The following is a 19,283-nucleotide window of genomic DNA, read 5'->3' as shown; positions in this document are numbered from 1 at the left end:
AAAAAAACAGACTAGAGAGATGGAGAGGGAGGAAGGGAGAGAGAGACAAAGAGAGAGACAGAGAGAGAGATGGGGAGAGAGAGACAGAGGGAGGAGAGGGAGAGAGGGGGGAGGGAGGGGGAGAGGAGGAAAGGGGGAGAGGGAGACGGAGAGAAACAGAGGGGGAGGGGGAGGGGGAGAGGGAAAGAGAGAGGAAGAGGGGGGAGAGAAAGGGGAAGGGGAGGGAGAAGGGGAGAGGAGAGGGGAGGGAAGGAGGGAGGGGGAGAGAGAGAGAGAGAGAGAGAGAGAGAGAGAGAGAGAGAGAGAGAGAGAGAGAGAAAACGAGAACGAACCCATGTCAGGAATGCCTTGAATCCTCCCATGTCCACCAGCATGGCTATAGAGGAACCTCAGATATGATCTAGCCCAGTTGGTCATAGACCCTGATTCCTGCCTAACCCCTGTATTCTGCTGTGCCCCAACCCTGGCCCTGGGCTCCTTGGCCTGCCTCAGCCCTGGACCACACCCTGGGCACATGTGCAGCCTCTGCAGTCTCAAACTGGGGAATGAGGCTCCCTTCCATAGGTTCCCAGGCTCTTCAGAGCAGAACTGGTAAGAAGAGACTGTCTCTGTGATCTACAGGGATCATGCTCTGGCTCTCTTGAGCTCAGTGCTCTGTGTGAATGCTAGGGTCCAGGGCCACAGCAGGCACGTGTTAGATGCTGGGAGCTCAAGTCTGGGGAGAGGTTGTTGGGGAGGGGGAGCAGCTTGCATACTTCTGCAGAGTGTCCCTATTGGCTTGGGATGTGTCACTTCCGAAGACTGTCTACATCAGTTTAAGAAGGACTAGAATGCCTCGTGGGAGGTGCTGTAGGAGGGGCCATCACAGGTGGAGAGTATATTCTGGAGCTCATATGCTGGAGGCACAGTGGGGTGTGGTGGTCTGAAGCAGGAGCAGCAGGTAGGTGGGCATTGTGGGAGCCAAGAGACTGAAGTCACAGCAGACCCCTCCTAAGCGGCAGGACCTGTGTGAGTTAGCGTGAAGCAGGTGCCAGGCTTGCATCCTCACCTGCTACACCCAGCTGGGCAGTTCTGGGCACATCTCAATGGGCAGAATGACCCTGCCTAGGAAAGACCTGAAAGGCTCTGGCATTATTTGTGTCTTTGTGGTGGTATGTATGTGTATGTGCATGACAACCGACACACACACACGCATACACACACACACACACACACACACACGCGCACACACACACATGCACGCACACACGCACACACAGAAGTCAACTGTCAAGCTCTGCGGTTTAAAATGTGCTTATTTATTTGGTTTGTTGGTACGCTATCTCCTCGGCTGCCTTTATAAATATTTATCAATGTTGTCACAGTGACATTTCCTGGGAGGAGGTGAGAAGGGGAGGGAGGAGAGGAGGATGTCAGAGAGATCTGACAGGTGGAAGAAGGCAGGCTCTAGGGCCCCAGATCAGCCTTGATGGGACAAAGCTCTGGAGAATGGAGGCTACCACCTGGAGACCTGACCTATTCCCAGCAGCCGGGGTTCTACACACAGGATCCAGACGCCAATGTCTCAGGTGAGGATGAATAAGAGTCTCCCATCACGGGCTGAGTCCACGGTGGCTTGTTAAGCCAGTGGTTAATACTGACTTGCTGTAGTGAGGATTCAATATTTAAGTCTTTTTAACAACCGTGTGACAAAGAGGCTCCAGCCAACCAGATAGGAACTTCTCATGCTTTATGCATAGTGGGCCCCTGCCAGGCACTGGAGATCCATGCTGAGCCCAGACAGACAGCCCTGCCCTCTGGGGATGTCTTGTACCTTAGCAGAAGACAAGCATTCCCATGAGATCGCTAGAAAAGCTTCAGGGATGGCATCAAGGAGTGTGTGCACCAATGTGTGCTGTGTGGGCCTCTGAGTGTATGCAGGTCTGTGCATATGGTCTATTTCATGGTCATGGGAAGTTGCACACATTTGTGCACCACTGTGCACCTACTCTTCTGTGTGTAAGGATTTGGTGTAATACATGTTTGCATGTGTACATATTTGTGTGTGAGGGTTGTGGTCATGCTTGTGTGTGAGCCTCTGAATGTGAACATGTGTCTGTGTGCATGAGTGTTGCATGTGCCCATTGCATGTTCAAGACTCATTGCATGCAAAGGAGTTCAGGACTGCAGCAGGCCCAGGGAAAGACACAAGCAGCTGTAGTGTGGTGGGGAGTGCAGGTAACATAAAGCAGTGAGAACTTGACGGAGAGGAGGTTGTCATTCTGTAGCTAAGAAAACACTGGAGTCGGGAGCCTATCAGCTCACCTTTTCTGCATTAACAGATGCTCCAACCCTCCAAAGCATCATGGCTTCACGCCCGCCTGCTGTTCTTTGGTTTTATTGCTCTGATAAAACACTAGGACCAAAAGCAACTGGAGGAGACAACTTACACGTCTCAGGCACACTCCATCACTGAGGGAAGTCAGGGCAGGAAGTGAATAAGTGCTACTTAGTGGTTAGCTCCCGTGGCTTGCTCAGCCTGCTTTATTATAGCACCCAGGACCACTGGCTCAGTGGTGGCGTCACCCACTGCAGAGCTTCCCATATAAAATCACCAATCAAGAAATGCCCTGGAAGCATCCCGCCAGGGAATATGAGGGAGGCGTTTTCTCGGTTGAGGTTTTTCTTTCCAGAAGATTTTGGCCTGTGTAAAATCGACAAAAAAGAAAAAAAAAGGGAAGGAAGGAAGGAAGGAGGGAGGGAGGGAGGGAGGGAGGGAATGAGAGAGGAAATGGACCAGGACACTCATTATTTACTGAGCTCCCCACTCTATTGTTGGCCATTCGGGCTAATCAATTCAGCTGTTCGTTTGGGTCTGACTCCCATGAGAGTCTCAGCTGGGATAACAGAGTCTTCCTTACAAGTCTTATGTACCTGCAGCTATCCTGGACTTCTTCACATTCTGATCCTAGAGTTCCCAGGGTGGGGTTGTAAGTAAGCCTTCTGAGGCCTTGGGTTAGAGCTAGTGCAGTGTTATTTCCAATACATCCGATTACCCTCAAGTCCTGACACACGGCTTCCCCCATACTCCCATTGCTGCTAGTACAGCCCCTGTTAGGAAGAGGCTGGGATCTCTACCTTCCCCCAGAGTTAGTGCTCACCTCAGCCAGGCACTCAGTGTGTCTATTATGGCTGCCTCCCTTGCTCCACCCTGATAAGCCTCATCTTCATGGGGGCACCTAGACCTCACCTCCACTGCCATCTACAATCACCCCACACCATGACTGCCCAACCTGCTTGCACTGCCTTCCCATCTCAGGGCACACTGAGGTCAGAGCATGGCTGGCTGTTATGCAGGGTCATGACCTCACCATGGTCCCCGTATTCTCTGATGGCAATGGCCCCTCTGCCTTTGTTTCCTTCACCCAGAGAAGCTTCATTTGGCAAAGCATTTAAAGGTCCAATCCTACCCAACACCCTGACCCCCTTCTCTGCTTTGACCCCCAGTCCCCCCCACAATGCTGTCATTACTTGTTATATTCTATACCTTGAGGGCTATCTGTTGGTTTCTTCAGGATTGGATGCCCATGGGCACAAGTGCTTACATCTGTTTATTTACCTTTGTATCCTGCACAGGTGCTTGACAAACAGCTACAGATGGTTCTGAGTGAATTAGTGTTGGGGACAGACAGGCGGGTGGATGGGTAAATAGGGCACAAGGAGATGGGTGGGTAGACGGGTGGATGGATGGGTGAGCAGATAAATGGATGGAAGAATGGTAGAAAGACAGGTGAACAACTGGATGGGTGGGTGGACAGGTGGATGGATGGAGTGTGGGTAGGCGGATGGATGAACATGTGTATAGATAAAGGGATAGATTAAGGGATGAGTGGTTAAAAGGATGAATGGGTGGGTGGCTGAGATATTTTGCAACCTACTTTTAATAAGAGTTCAACCTCTCCTCTACCCCACCACCCAGCAGAGGTGGTAGAAAAGTTATGAGAATATGGGGAAGTGGACCTGTTCAGCAGTAGTTCTTTAGGGGTGAGCTCAACCTTCTTCGGCATCAGTTCAGTCCCATGGCTAACACCAAATACAAATCTGCAGCTGCAGACCAGGCCTCAAGGGAGGCAGACACCACACACGAACCAGCAGCTCTAGTTCAATCATGAAGGAACTGCAAGGCTCGCCCACAGGCCTGAGGCAAGGCTGCAGAGGCAGCAAGCTGCCTCAAGAACCTGATGAGCAGTTCTTCGCCGAGTTTCTCTCAATGGCCACAAGTTGAACTCAGCAACACTTTGTAAGGGAAACCAACACATGTGTGTCTTTAGTGAAGAGGAGTGAGACGGAGCAAACCACACCAATGCTCAGTGCACTTCTCCCACTGTCTGTGGAGTCATAGTTACACTCCTTCCTCCCAGATTCCTTCGCGTGTTTGCTATATCAAAACATCCTTTCATTTGTGTCTGCCTTAGCAAGACATTCTTTCACCTGTGTGCCCCAGCAAACCATCACTTGACATCACTGACAAGTTTCCACTTCAGGAACAGGTAGATACCTAGATGAGTTAGTGGATGATAAGGAAGGATGGGTGTGTGGATGGGTAAGTGTGTGGCTTCCGGGTCTCAGGGCCAACTGCTCCTCTTGATCCCATTACAACCACAGCCAAGTGGCCAGCCTCTCTGTGATGGGAGGAAGGAGAACTTGCTGCCCTTGTGCTGACGCCATGGAAAACTGTCTGCAGCTGGGGCTTGTGGCCACCTGTTTCACGGCCAGCCTCAGCCTCTTCCCATGATAGAGAGCCCTCATGTCGGTGGCAACTGGGGACAAAGACAACCTCATAGAAGGGGTCTAGGAGATGCCTTCAGGGAGTTCCTGCAGACCATCCAAAGCCCCAGAGGAAAGCCACACACCAGGGGGCACCTGGGCACAGGTTCAAACTCACAGGGGTCAGAAAGGCAAGGTAACTGTACATGCTACTCTGCCCAAGCAGTGACACTGGCCGGCTTTGGTGGCACACATCTTTAATCCCAGCACGAGGAAGGCAGAGGCAGGGGAATCTCTGTGAGCTCAAGGCCAGCCTGAGCTAAATAACGAGCTTCAGGAAGCCAGGCCTATAGAGAGACATTGTTTCAAGAAAAGGGAAAAGTGACATGGGCCACACCTCAGGGACCTTGGGAGGGAATACAGCAGAAAACTCCAGCAGGTAGGAGGTCCTTTGCTGTTAGCTTAAAATGTACATGCCCCTGGCAGTGCACACGCACCTTAGGCTGGGGCTGGGCAAACTGACACTGTGGCAGTTGGTCACAGCAGACAGGCTCACTCTGAGGACACAGAGCCACCTCACCAGTATACAGGGCTGGGTGGGGAAGCAGCCTCAGGTGGACCTTAAACATGATGCTGTTTGTATCTTTTTGGGATGCATTTCAGCAGAGCTGTGCTGATCACTGTGACCCACAAACCTGGCTGCTCCTGTCAGGAGGAGAGGTGGGTGGAGGAAGCATATGTCAAAAGACAAATCAGAGTAAAAGAAGCTTCCTCTGAAGACACTAAGAGCTAGTGTGGCCATTGCAGCCCACCTATCGGATCTCACCCCATCCCTGACTCCCAGTCACACAATCAAAATATAGGATTTAAGGGAATCTAACAAGCTAATCCTAAAATGAAGGATGAAACGGTTAAAACAGTTGTTTTTGGAAGCCAGAAAAGCTGGCCAATATGCCTTTCAAAGATTTTCACACGTTATAGAAAGCCTGGAAAACCATGGTCTCTGAGAGCTTGGCATAGGGACAGAACTGAAGTCTAGAAGGCTCCTGGATCTGGGCAGGGTGGGGGCTGTATTTTCACAGACTCGGCTATCTTGGCCCTCTGTTCACACATGAGAGGTAAACTTGAATCTCATCTGTCTTAGGGTTTCCACTGCTGTGAATAGACACCATGACCAAGACAGGTCTTATAAAGGACAACATTTAATTGGGGCTGGCTTACAGGTTCAGAGGTTCAGTCCATTATCATCAAGGCGGGAACATGGCAGCATCCAGTCAGGCCTGGTGCAGGAGGAGCTGAGAGTTCTACATCTTGTTCCAAAAGCAAACAGGAGAAGACTGGCTTTCAGGCAGCTAGGAGGGTCTCAAAGCCCACCCCACAGTGACACACTTCCTCCAACAAGGCCAACTTCCTAATAGTGCCACTCATTTCCTGGGCCAAGCACATACAAAGTACCACACCACTGGATCCCAGCTCCATGCTGGGCACAAGGACCAACCTGGTAAACACCAGATTTGGGGTGGGGGTTGTTCTTGGTTCAGGGAGAGGAGACAGGAAGTCACCTTTCAGACTCTAGTAATGATCTGTAATGAGAACAGGGGACAGCCATCTGTGGCCACATAACCCTGAACACCAGATCTCATCTGATCTCCAACGCTAAGCAGTGCCAAGCCCATTAGCACTTGGCTCAGAGGAAGAAAGTCAAGGAAGGCTGCGGGGGAGAGGTGGCAATTCACAGGGATGAGTGTCTGCTAGAGGAGGGAGTCTCTCATGGCGTGTCCCCACACACAGGTTTATCTTCTAACTTTTGTCAAATTGATCATTGACACAGATCAGCACAGCCGTTGGTTTAAACGAGGAAACTGAGGCCTATATAATGAAGCTGCCATGGAGGAAATGGGTTGTACCTGCCATGGCCTGATCTGACCTCTGTGCCCTAGGGTCCCCCACTGACGGGAGCCCAGCCAAGGTCTCCTCTCAGAGGTGGGCACCTTGAATTTAAGCAAGGCTGTTGGTGTGTTTAAATACTGTCATTGACAACTGTAAGTGGGCTTATGAGCCTTATCGGCTTAGATTTGTATCTGCAGGAGAGCCGTTCATCTTAAATAAATATGTTTTTAATAATCTCTGAGTATTTATGGAGCATAAAGCTGTCAGAAGCGATGGAGATGAGGAATCCTGAAGTCGCTTGCCGCACAAGGCCCTTGCCGAGTCATTAAGGAAACTGGCTCCCAGCAGGACGGCAAGTTTCTGCAAGTTCTGCTGCCAGCGCGAACAAACGTGCGAGCGATTATCGTCCCAGAGGATTTTTAATAAGCCGGGGTTGGTTATTTAACCTACAATAACTACTTAATAAACATAGTAAATTACTCGCAGGTTTAGAAATATCTGCTCCTCCCCAGCTCCTCCCAAGACCACCTGTGCCCTGGAATGCCTCACAGGAAGTCCTGGTCCGAGGCTCACACTGCTGGTTTGCACTGCAGTGGTCGGGCAAAGGTTCCCCTCTGCTTTATGCGTTCAGTTGATCAGGTGCCCTTCGGCCTGATTTCAGCAGGAGTCCAGGCAGACTCTTTGGGGCCAGGCTAGCCCATCGGTTCGCTTTTCTGAGCTGGGCCAAGGCATACAGCTCTCTGTCAGAGTCGAGGTTCCCATCCTGAGCCCACCACCTTGTTGTCCTTTCTCTGTGGACTGCTGCCTAAACACAGCATTTTTACCCCAGCATTCATGGTTCCTAACAGTACGGCAAGCAGCAAACACCCATCAGTGTGAGATCTATCCACTACTGAAGACCCTTAACCAACTTTCAATTCCTACAAAGGACCTGGCATCCCTGTTTACATCCAATATGGCGGAACATTGCTCAGTGCCAGGTGCCAATCAGACACTTCATACAGACATGCTCACTCTATGCTCCCTTCCAAGTTATGGGGCAGAAACTGTTGGTTTCTCTTTTACCAGATGGGGAAACTGAGGCTTGGGTGCTTCTCTAAGTGACATTTGAAAGTGTTACATCAGGGATTACACACCCAGATCATCAACTGTTTTTTTTCCCTCTTGCACATAAAATATGAGTCACATAATGTTAGCCAATGATCCGTGAGCTGCCCAATGTTCAGAACTTTTATGTCTCAGTCAGCTCAGCCCGTGTAACAAACATACCACATTGGGAGGTTGGAAACCCAAGGTCAAGGAACCAGGAGGTTCTAGTCTGGGCGAGGACTTCTCTCCCGGCTTTACACCCATATCTTGCTGTATTCTCCTATGCTATCCCATAGTGTCTAGCTTACTTTCCACCACAGGCTCTATCTACCCATACTGAGGACTCCTCCCCCAGATGCATTATGGGTAGAGGGTTAACACACGGACTTACATGTGACTCAAAGCTTTGGCTAAAGCAGCGTGAAACATCTGGGACCACATCTCATGGTCCTCCTGGTCCTCATGCATGGATGGGCACAGCCAGATGAGCGTCCTCTTGCTTCTCCCATGGACATAGTCAGATGGAAACTGGACCCGGAGTTGCCTGGATGGCACCTCTTAGATAAGGGGGTGGGTTCTGCACCTCTCATGGCTTGGGTCCAGAAACTTGACTGAGGGAATGTAGAAAGAACAGATACTAAAGAAACAACACAGACAAGCTGGGGCAGGTAGACTGTGTGTACTCTGACGGAGCTGCACCAAATACTGTTAGCTTGCTAGTCTTGGTATGAGGTCTCTAGAGGTGAGCATTGTCAGGCTGTAAACATCCGGGAGGGGGAAGCTGTCATGGATTGCTTTTGCACATACCCATAAATCGTTTATAAACAATCACACTTGGACCAGAAGAAGGCTTTACCTTTCAGAACCTGACCTGAGAAAGGCTTTGCTACTCCATAGGTATGAGGTGTTGGTCTTTGGAATGGCTGTGCCTGTGTCAACAATACAGATGCCCTGAATCTCTGATTAAGACTCTACTGTCCCTGCCCCACATTCTGGGGCTTCCCTTTTCTGTGGGACTTATGATACTGAGCAGCACGGAAGGCTGCAGCCCACTCATGCAGGCTCGTGGCCCATGGACCACATGCGCTCAGGAGCATGGCCGGGATAGGAGGGATGGTCAGTTTTTATTGTCAACTTCATACGACCTTGAGTCACCAGTGGAGAGAGAACCTCAACTGAAAAATTGCCTAGACCAGATTGGTCTGTGGCCACATCTATGAGAAAATGTCCTTATTGATGATTGATGAGAGAGAGCCCAGCCCACTGTGGGTAGCACCATCCCTAAGCAGGTGGCCTGGGCTGCCTAAGCAATCCAGCAAGCAGAGTTTCTTTATGGTGTCTGCTTTGGTTCTTTCCTTCAACATATGCTGTGCCATGGGAGTTGTGAGCTGAAATAAATGTTTCCCTCCCCAAGTTACTATGACCAGTATTCTATCACAGCAACAGAAAGGGAGCTAGGATAATGGGGAAACATGTTCCTCTTGTCTGTCATTGGCACGCTTTAAGTATTGCTAGGTGTGATGAATCCGGGACCCTGGACAGGGCTGTGTGAGATACTGCCCAGCGTCAGTGATGGGATTTCACACAGGAAAAGGAAGATGGCACAGAAGCTTCGCATGGGCCAAGCTGTGGGCAGCAGGGGCAGCCAGTGGGGCAGGTGACCCTGAGAAGACAGATATGGTGCAGCTGGTTCAGGTACACCTCCAGCAGGGGCACTGGAGACACACCTGGTACAAGGGCTAGAGGTGCTACTAGTGGCTTTGTTGGGTCAAGAAGGGCTAGGAGCAAGCAGGGACAACAAATTGAAACAGCCATGCATCATGTCTGGATAGGCTGAGGAGAGGAGGCAGTCAGGTGACCTGCTGGGGATGCAGCAGCCTTTGTGTGTGAATGCAAGTATTTGGGTGTATAAGTGAACATCATTTGGGAGTGTGTAAGCACATTTGAGATGAGTGTGCGAGCAAGGGGGCATGTGTGTGCCTTCCCAGGTCTCGGGCTCGGTCTCTCCACAACTCTTTCCCTTCTATTAACTCTCCTGGCATTCAGTTTCCTCCCTTATTTAAAAAGCTTTATTGTCAAATATTTGACCCACTCTAAAGCTTGAGCCATATGTTTTTGAGTTGAGGAAGAATTAAGAGAATCTGAAACGAGGGCATGTCTGACTCCTGCAGCTTCCCAAGCCCATGTTTCATCCCCTACACTGCCAAGTCATTTCGTTGGCCAGTCCTGGCGGCGTACAGCTGCCTCCCCCAACCACCTCACCCAGCCTCCCATGAACTGTTTGGACTTACTGCTTTTCTTAAAAAGCATCATGCAAATGGAATCGGACCTGTGTATTCTTGTGTGACTTGATTCTGTCAGGGGCATTGTCTCTGCCATGAGTTCCCGCTGCCGTGCGTACCTACACATTAATCACTGCCGAGGCAAGTGGCCCCTTTGTCTGAACGCCCAGCACATCTGCATTCTCGTGGGGTGGGCACATGAGTCGCCTCCAGGGTTTCTTTTGTCCCAGGGAAGCATAGTGCCACCGTGAGGGTCTTAGAGAGCTACACAGTCAGGGTTGGAGTGAGCCACACGGTTATGGATATGAGTGGTCAACCATGACTTAGGCATGGCCCCCAGAAAATAGGGACCCTCCCACTGTTCTTTGCCACTCCACTCCTCATTTCATCTCTGTATTCTGAAAAGGGGGGCCATTCGGACGAACTGATGTCCTTGCTGGCTCCATCAGAGCAGGCTGCAGCCCAGGAAGATCAACATCCTGGAGCAGGATGAGGAAGGGCATCCTTCAGCCCAGTGACCCCTGCAGCCCAGGCAGAGTCACTGGTGGGCTCCATCCATGTGCCTGTGCACTTGGTTCACAGCAGAGCTGTGTAAATGCCATCTCTTTGGCAACCAGGCTATGCAAAATTCACCCTTGGCTGAGGAAATCAGGACCTGGGGGGAGGCGGGGAGCTGTCCAAGGGTAGTGCTGCCCAACAAGCTAGATCTGGGTTGGTCATCTACCCTGGCTGCTCTGCTGCCCTCTGCCAGGAAGAGGCTAGCATGTCAGCTAAAGGCACATGGCAGACTCTGTGTGGAAAGTGGACATAGGCTCTGTGGCTGGTTTGCAGGTGGTCAATAAATGCTCCAAGAAAATGCTTTTCTTAAAAGCTAGGCCCTGTATGAGCTCTGTGCTAGTGTTATGAGGGAGAGGAACCCCGCTGGCTCATACCCACCAGGCTCCCCTGCACCTTGCAGTGCAGGTGCTGCCCTGGAGAGAGCTCAGGATGCCTGAATGGCAGGATGACTTTCTCTTAGCAGCAGGGGTATCAGCTGGAGTCGGAAAGTCCTAGAAGCCAAGGGGATACTCCCCACTGCATTGACTCCCCCAGAATCTCCTGGATTTTTACACATCTGTGACTGAGGAATTGGGGACCCAGGAGAGGTTGTCCTCTGAGGTCTCCAGGGAGGTAGTGAATGGAGAAAAGCAAGAATTCAAGTCGATATTCATCCAGGTCATACTTGGGGGTCACTTATTATTTATATATGCCTGCACCTGGCAAAGAATCATGGACAATCATTTGTTCTCATGAGGTTCATAAGGCAAGAATCCCTCCATGAGGACCCCTGTTCTGTACTTCCAGGATTGGCTATGTCCCATCCACTGCCAGAGGAATCAGGAGGCTATGAGTCCAGCATTTTAAGCCCCAGTCTTGGAAGGCAGAGCCCACCTTCAGGAAGACCTGGTGGACTATCTGTGGGTAGGCAGAACTGAACCTTGTGAGTTGAGTACAAATTCACTGTGATAAAACCAGGAGAAAACAGAGCAGAGGACAGTACACGAAAGAGTTACAGATCTAGAGGCTCAGGGATGGAGATAAGAAAAAAGGTACAATGGATGCTAGGGGCAGGTAGGGGACACTTAGGGACAGGTGGGGGGCACCTAGGGGCAGGTGGGGCTCTCAGAACTCTTGAGTCCTTTGCGTGGGACAGAGATCCCAGGATGCGTTGAACCTTTCCAGGGTCTGGGAAATTATGTGGGCTATCTCCCACTCTCCTAACTGACAGTTCCTTCATTGTGTCCCCAGGGCTGAGAAGGAAGAAGGCAGATGCTGGGCAGCAGCTGGGAGCTGTGGCCTCGGGGACACCATTTCTTTAGGTAAACCTTTGCTCCTCAGGGTCCCACCCAGTGAGTAGTGACAAGTAGGTTCTCCTTGTGAAAAGAGCTCGAAGGTCTATAATGTGTTCAGTATTTAGATTGTGACAACAGTCCCTGCCCCACAGGCTGACTTAAAGTCAATCAGGGTCTCCTGCAGCCCGACGCCAATGTTCTGTGAACAAGACTCCCAAAGGGAGCTGAGGATTAGGGCACCAGGGATGTGACCACAAGGGTCCCTCTGAAGAGGATAGAGAATTGAGTGACCAGGAGGCAGTACTGAGACAGGAACCTGAAAGGAGTCGACGTGGCTGCAGAAGAGTTGCAGTGGGTGCCTGCCGTCTGTCTGTCTGTGTGGTTGTGACTTACTAGGTTGAGCTCTATCCTGGACTAAGTCTTGCTCACCCAGACCAGTCCAGGATGATCAGAGGCCTGCATGGGCCTTGCCTGGAGCTGAAATGATGGACCCAGATACTGTATCCTGTGAGCTGCCCCACTGCTGAGGAAATGATTACGGTCACGCTTCAGAGCTTCTGTGAGCAGTTTTCTTCTTGTAGCTTGGGTGGCATCTGTGGGCATCCAATGGACTGCTGCATGAGGGGCAATCTGTCACCTATAGCCCTCAGCATGGCCAGGGGCTGCTGGTAAGTGTCCCTTCCTGGCTGTGCAACATGGAGAAGTCTCTTGCCACCTGAAGCCCCAGTTGTGGGGATAGATTTTTCCAGAGCATGATGCTGAGAAGACAAAGGAGCTAATGGTGTGCTTAGGGACGGGATGCTGAGCCCCTGGATTTCAGGACTTTTGGGGCCTTAGTTGGAATGGGACCCAGTAGAGCCCTGGCTGATGAAGGCACCCCTCATTCCTTGGACTGATGTTCACTGTTGCCCTGTGACTTGGGCCCCTGGGAGTCTCCTAGGACTTGCTGCTCACTCGGGGTGTGGGGGCCACCCTCCCTGAGTGGACATCTGCAAGCATGTGGTGGCAGGAGAGGGTAGACAGGAGTGAGGTGTGAGGCCCACTCTTTTCCCTGTTAATAGCTCATGCAAGAGCCTCTTCTCCATCGGATTCAATTTATTCCCATCTGGGCCCTGCTGTCTCCATCAATTCAGCTAATAAAGAGAGGTGGACGTCTGTGACCCAGGCCACTGCAGAGGCCTCTTCCAAGCTAATTAACCGGCCCGAACAATCCCTTTTAATATCTCTGTACTTAATGCCTTAAAGGGGAAGACTGAACTGGGGGAGGGGGAGGGACTGGGTGGGATGTAGGGAGGCTGCACCAGCTGGCTAAAGAAAATAAGAGGGCAGGTCTCTGCCCTGAGGAAATTCTGCTTTGTGACAGGTGGACAGATCCAGGATCACCAGGGGATGAATTGTATCCTGGCTGGGATATTCTCTATCCTGGGTTGGCCTTGCTGCAGTAGCTGGCTCCTTCTCTTGAGCCAGCTTCAGCCCAGGCTGGGAGCAGGGTGGAGCCTAGGGATGGGGAGTTGGGGGATGGGGTGGAGCTGTCCACTCAGTCGTGCTGAAAATGCTCATATTGCAGTCTCCAGGGATATCAGCCACTAGCTAACCCTGCAGTCTCTGACCCTCTGCATGTTTTGAACCTTCTAAAGTGCCCTTTACCTTCCGGAGAACCTTTCCCAAGCCCAGCAGTGCACCTCCTGGTGGCCTTGGAACAGAAGAAGAGAGGTGACTGTAGCTATTCCTTGTTCCCTGGAAAATGGTCTTCTGCAAACAAGACCTTGGGAAGATAGACTGTAATTACAGCAGTGATTTCCAGGCTGATGGCAGGTTTGGGAAGAGGTGAGGGTAGAGAGCTCACTGCAGGTTGGGTGGGGTCAACACGCAGGTCGTTAGGACCAGGCTGGCCATGCACACAAGGTTCAGGTGGATAGACCTGCTCTTACACACGTACACACTCATGGCCTGAAGAGTAATGGGGGCCAGACTGAGGGGAATCCAGTTCCTGGGTGGGGGCTGCTGGCCCATTTGTTGTGTAAGATCCCCCGTATTCCCTGGGAGTTCTGAGACATGCAAGATTACAGTCCAAGCCTCAGCCTGTCCCTTCCCAGCTCCATGGCTGTTGGCTTATCACTCACAGCTTGCTTTTCAATCTGTTTTATACCCTGGAGTATCTCAGGGTGAGTGAGGTGCCAGGTTCAGAGCAAATCTTTACAACCCTAGTTCATATGTGGTGGTTTGAATGAGAATGTCTCCTATGGCTTCATGTACTTGAATACTTGGGACCCAGTTGGTGGAACAGTTTGAAAAGGATTGGGAGGTGTGGCTTTGTTGGAGATGTGTCAGCTACTCTAGTGCTGCGTCTGTCTGCTTGCTGCTATGTTCCTCACCATGAACTCTAATCCTTTAAAGCTATAAGCAAACACCTAATAAGCTCTCCCTTCTATAAGTTGCCTTGGTCATGGCATCTTATCAAAGTAGTAGAAGGGTAACTAAGACACTCATGACTACAATATACAGAAAATAACTTATACTGTGCCCACATAAAACCGCTAAATTTCTTACCATTGGAGGACTTGTGAGCTCCTGACCACCCTTCCGACCCACTTTCCCCATCTCTCACTGGAGTGCCTTAACTCTTGCTGCTATGGAAACAACCTAAACTAGTTGACCTGATGCCAGTGGGCTCTGCTCTCTCCTGTCTTCACATAACCCTTGTCCCTCATAGAATGCAGGAAACCCTTTTCTCTCTTGTTCTCTCCATCTCTATGGGATCTTCACGATCATTTCTTGCTCTATGAGTTCTAACCAGGCAAAGGAAGCAATCAGCCTCGCTGGGGCTATGTCCAGAATGGGCCAGCCACCCTGCAGAGAGCATGAGGAGCAGAAGACATTGTGTCAGCTCCTTTTGGAAAAGAGGTCTTACCCGGGCAGAGGTCAAGTGGGGTGGATGAATGGGAGTGTGTGAAGACATGGAGCAGTGTCACTCAAGGGGGATTAGGGTGTTGGGTGAAAGCCAGAGACAATGGAAGGAAGGAACAGGCCTCTGCATGGAATGATACTGAGGCAATTGCTAATTAGATGGATGGACTGGGATGAGGAGAGCGGTCTTTCATGGTCTAACTCTTTGATCCCCAGAGAGAAGAATGCTCCCTTCAGTGTAGCCAGCTTTCCTACATAGACTATCTCATCTGCTCTCACACACAGCCCTTCCTCCATTGGGTTCTTGGATCCCCACAGCCCAAATATCCTAGTGTCAGACATCATCAAGCAGAGATGGCCCCTTTCCTACTGTCCCCTTGCCCACCCTTGCATATCCCCTCTCTGTCCTGTCTGCAGATGCCACAGCGATATTCATGTCCTCAGCCCCACCCCCAACCTACCTGGTGCAGCCCTGCCCTCCTTTTGTGGCCCTAATGCTGTCAAGGAAAAGTGGGGCACGACCAACCATCTTTCCTTCAGTGGCAGTCCTCTGACCTGTGGCTCTCACCACACCTGAATAATAATGACAGCATATCGTGAAATGCTCACCGTTTTGAAGACACCTGAGGGTGCTTGTCAACCTCCTTCCTTGCCAGCCAGCCACCTCCTGTGGTTTGAAGAAGAGAGGCAGAGAAGTCCATGCTGGGGTAGCAGGGACAGTCCACATTTCCCTTCCCACTGCTACCTCCCCATTTCTTCTGGCAGGAGAGTGTTCCTATAGCAACCCAGTGAATAACAAGCAGTTGCCATTCCTTTCCTCCAACAGGTGGATCCAGCTAGAATGGATGGATAGACAAGGGATGAAGAGGTTTGCTGTGGCCGTGGCTACATTTGAAAGCAATCCAGGGGGAAAAAATTCACATGTGCTCCACTTTCTCCTAGCTCTCACAGTGACTGTTGGCTTTCTCTCAGGAACCTGTCTTATTGTTTGCTTGATGAGCATTCTATTTCTCCTGTGATACACACACACACACACACACACACACACACACACACACACACTCATGTGCCAGTGTGGGCAGTCCTGGGTGATCTCTCCCTACCCCCATGTAGAGAAAGTTGATGGTCTCCTGGCTGCTGATTTAACACTCGAGTGCTGTCATCGGGGGAGCTTGGTGGGCTCTGCTCCAGCTGCTGTGCACAGCTGCCTGGCTGAAGACTCAGGGCCAGGTCTGACATGCCGTGAGTGGCTTGCCAGATCCCAAGGAGGGCAGCCGAGGGCACAGCCGAGCCAGCAGGCCAGGCACCGCGGGCGGCGGGCAGCCAGGCCAGGCCAGAGCCGTTCCAGGCAGCCCACGGCCAGCTGCTCATGGTTATATTTAGCCCTTACTGCCAGGGACAGCAGGACGCTGGGGCTCCCCAGGCCAAGGGACCATACGCTGCCTAAGTGGTCCTTGGCACCGGACATGTGAGATTGTTTTCCATTTTGAGGACATTATTTTAAAATGTTTCCATGAGGGGAGAGGGAGGACGGGAAAGAAAGCTGGTCTGGAAGAAGAGGCCTAAAAGAAATGCAGCAGCAACAACTGCAAATCCTTGTTTGCATTCCGACGGATGCCGCCGCCGTTGAACCAACTCCAAAGAGATCACTGGAGACATCTGGGAATTCGCACACAGGCTGAGAATTAAACGATATTAAAGAATTATTAATTTTGTTGAGTGTGATGATACCGAGATTAGATGTCTTAAACTCCTTATCTGCCAGAGACACAAATTGAAATATTTATGATAAAATGGTTCGATGACGTATGAGGCTCACTGGCCACACAGATCATGTGTACGGGAGTGTTGGGGGTGGAGGCGCACTGGCTGTGGATGCTGCCTCGGAGCTGGGGCTGGCATACACTCGTTATTCTTGTCTCTCTACTTTTGTGTGGAGTTGACATTTTCCGTAATCAATGCTAAAAAGTGCTTCCACCCATATATTCTTGCCTGAGGCTTTTTCTCCCCGAGTCCTTTTTTGCCTTGCTTGCTCGGGGAGAATTCCCAGGGGTGGAATTACTGGATCTGGGAGCTTCATGATTTTTCCCCCCTGGACATGTGCTGGCAGGTCGAAAGTCCACAGGACAATGAGGAGTCACACTGTGCTTGAGCACGGGGCACCCAGAGTCACTGCACTGCAACAGAGCTGACACCTACTCAATTCTTCACGCCATGAAGTCACTCGATATAAAACTGTGCCTTGACCCCCAGCTCCTGGATGCAGGGTGAGGCCGGGCACATCACCAGGCCCTAAGAACCTATGGGATCTTTTGTTTGGAGAAGGTTTCTGGCCCCTTGTCTCTCCTGATCCTAATCTGTGTATTGTCCTGCTAGTTTTCAGTTTTTATATTCTTTTAAAAATAGCATAATAGAGGCTGGAAAGATGGCTTATGGGTAAAGTGCTTGCTATGGGAGTGTGAGAACTGAAACCTGAGTCCCCAGAACCCACATCTACACTGGGTGTTTCTTGGAAGCTGCCATAACCCCGGGCTCCAGCAGCAGAGATAGGGGATGCCCTGACCAGCTGGACTGACCACATCAGCAAGCTCTGGGTTCAGGGAGAGGCTCCATCTTAGCAAATAAAGTGGGGGAAAACATCCCACACCAACCTCTGGTTCTCACACACGTGTGCGCGCGCGCGGGCGCGCGGGCGCGCGCACGCACACACACACACACACACACACACACACACACACTTAAAAAATAGCACGTAGTCAGGAAGCTCTATTTTTGCAGCCTTCACTTTACATCATCTCCTTCTTTTCAGTTTTGAGATGGGTATTTGTGCTTCCAAATATGGGCACTGACACCAACCGTGTCTTGGGGAACTGAGTCTACCATGCAAAGCAGTGATTCCTGGTCTAGGCCCTTCCCCCTCCTCAATCTGAGCTCCAGTGAGCACTCAGCAGAGCAAGTGCTGTCTGTGGTTAACTCGACCTGAGTGACTCACTCGCCGCCTCCAGCAGACGGGGTCTGCCCCAGCCTCGTCTCTCTGTGTGAACACACACAGCCTTAGTTACAGCTGCAGCAGCCTGTGCCCCATACCTGACCAGGTGTACCTCTCTTACCTCCTTTCGAGCCAACGATGTCTCTCGCTACCTTCCCCACAGTGCCCTGGACCTAGAGAGATGGAGAGGGGAGACGAGGGCTTGAATTCAAATTTTCCACGAGCTGCGGGAAAATCCCCGGCCTTCTCTGAGGAGCAAGCAAGGTGTGTCTTGTCAGTGGGCTGACATGTACAAACACAGTCACTTCAGAATGTTAAAGTACCCCCTTGTGGGTAACAGAGGTTGCAAATTGGTAGGTATTGGGGATGGGTCAGGATACCTCCCCAAGAGAGGTCCCATGTCACCCTTTTTCGAGGACCCTAGAAAGGGTAACTTGCATGACTGTGGAGAGTCAGAGGCAGCTCAGGTGAAGGGCACTGAGGGACCTCATCTTCACACAAGTTATAGCTGCTCATAGCCCTGTTTCCATGGTTACTGCCTAGGGATGAGATCACCTTCCACAGGCAGGAGCGCCAGGCACTCTGCCAAGGAGACTCTCTAGTGTGCGGCCAGCTATGCTGACCGCAGGGCAGGATGAAGCCGGCTGATATCTCCCTTAGGTAGCAAAGGTGGAGGGATACAGGTGGCCATCACAGAGCTGAGCCAGAGACGCGTGAGACCAGGGCCTCTTGTCCAGCCGGGTCCACGTGACATGTCAGTGCTGACAAAGCAGACTCTGGGAGGGAGCATCAGGTAGTCAGGAGTGACCACACCCAGAACTGCCTATGTTGGGGCCTCACCTCAGAGCTGACTTTCCCTCATCACAGAGTCCTTTGAGTCCCAGCTACTTGTCAGCCATGCAGTCCAGGGCCTGGCAGCTGTGGCCTCGAGTGGACATGACACATTCCTGGAGCCCCAGGTCTCTAGATGCCAAAGCACAGAGCTGGATCCCATTAGGGTGGACCCCACTGGCCACACTGATGTCACCCCAGGACGATGCCTGGAGAGAGAGGATTCTGGGGCTGCAACAAGCATGGCAGCTAGGGCATGAGGACCAAAGAGGGAAATTTGTGCTGTTTTTCTGCAGGAGATACAACAGAGAATTGAAGTGCGATGCCTGCTTGCTGAGACGTTTGCAAGAGGCGACAAGGTTCTCCTTAGTCCTAGTTTAGAGCTGGGGCATGACGGGTATGGCTTTGCTGAAAAGCAAAGCCCTGGAGAAAGGATGGATCAAGGAGGGTGAGGTTGACGGTGAGTGGTGTGGAGAGACAGGCAGGGCTGGGGTGAGGCATGAGGAAGTTCTCTGGATGGTTCTGTAAAAGGGCATACTCAGTGTGCTCCTGTTAGCATTCCGGAGTGACAAAGAAACCCCTTCCTTCCTCACACAACGCATCTCCATCTGATCGTGGCCGGTCCCGGGGGTCTCTTTCTAGCATCACTGATCTGAGCCTTGAGCCTGTGTGTCTTGTCTCTGGCCTTCTGGCTCCCACTGGTCCTTTGGGCTTCGG

General features: G+C 51.4%; 1 long non-coding RNA gene across 2 annotated transcripts; it reads left to right on the top strand.

Moving 5' to 3' along the window:
* Positions 1-1,431: 1,431 nt before the first annotated feature.
* On the top strand, positions 1,432-16,452 carry LOC147994961 (uncharacterized). 2 transcript variants are annotated; one of them, XR_015686066.1, is made up of 3 exons: positions 1,432-1,568; positions 11,352-11,468; positions 11,796-13,030. It is a non-coding gene; the product is annotated as an uncharacterized LOC147994961 (long non-coding RNA). The 2 variants fall into 2 exon arrangements; XR_015686067.1 differs by lacking the exons at positions 11,352-11,468; positions 11,796-13,030 and adding an exon at positions 15,573-16,452.
* Positions 16,453-19,283: the final 2,831 nt, after the last annotated feature.

The sequence above is a fragment of the Rattus norvegicus genome, chromosome 4 (assembly GCF_021556685.1).
Source record: "Rattus norvegicus strain SHRSP/BbbUtx chromosome 4, alternate assembly SHRSP_T2T, whole genome shotgun sequence".
NCBI lineage: Eukaryota > Metazoa > Chordata > Mammalia > Rodentia > Muridae > Rattus > Rattus norvegicus.
The sequence above is the reverse complement of the archived record's forward strand: the minus strand, read 5'-3'. Positions and strand labels throughout refer to the sequence as shown.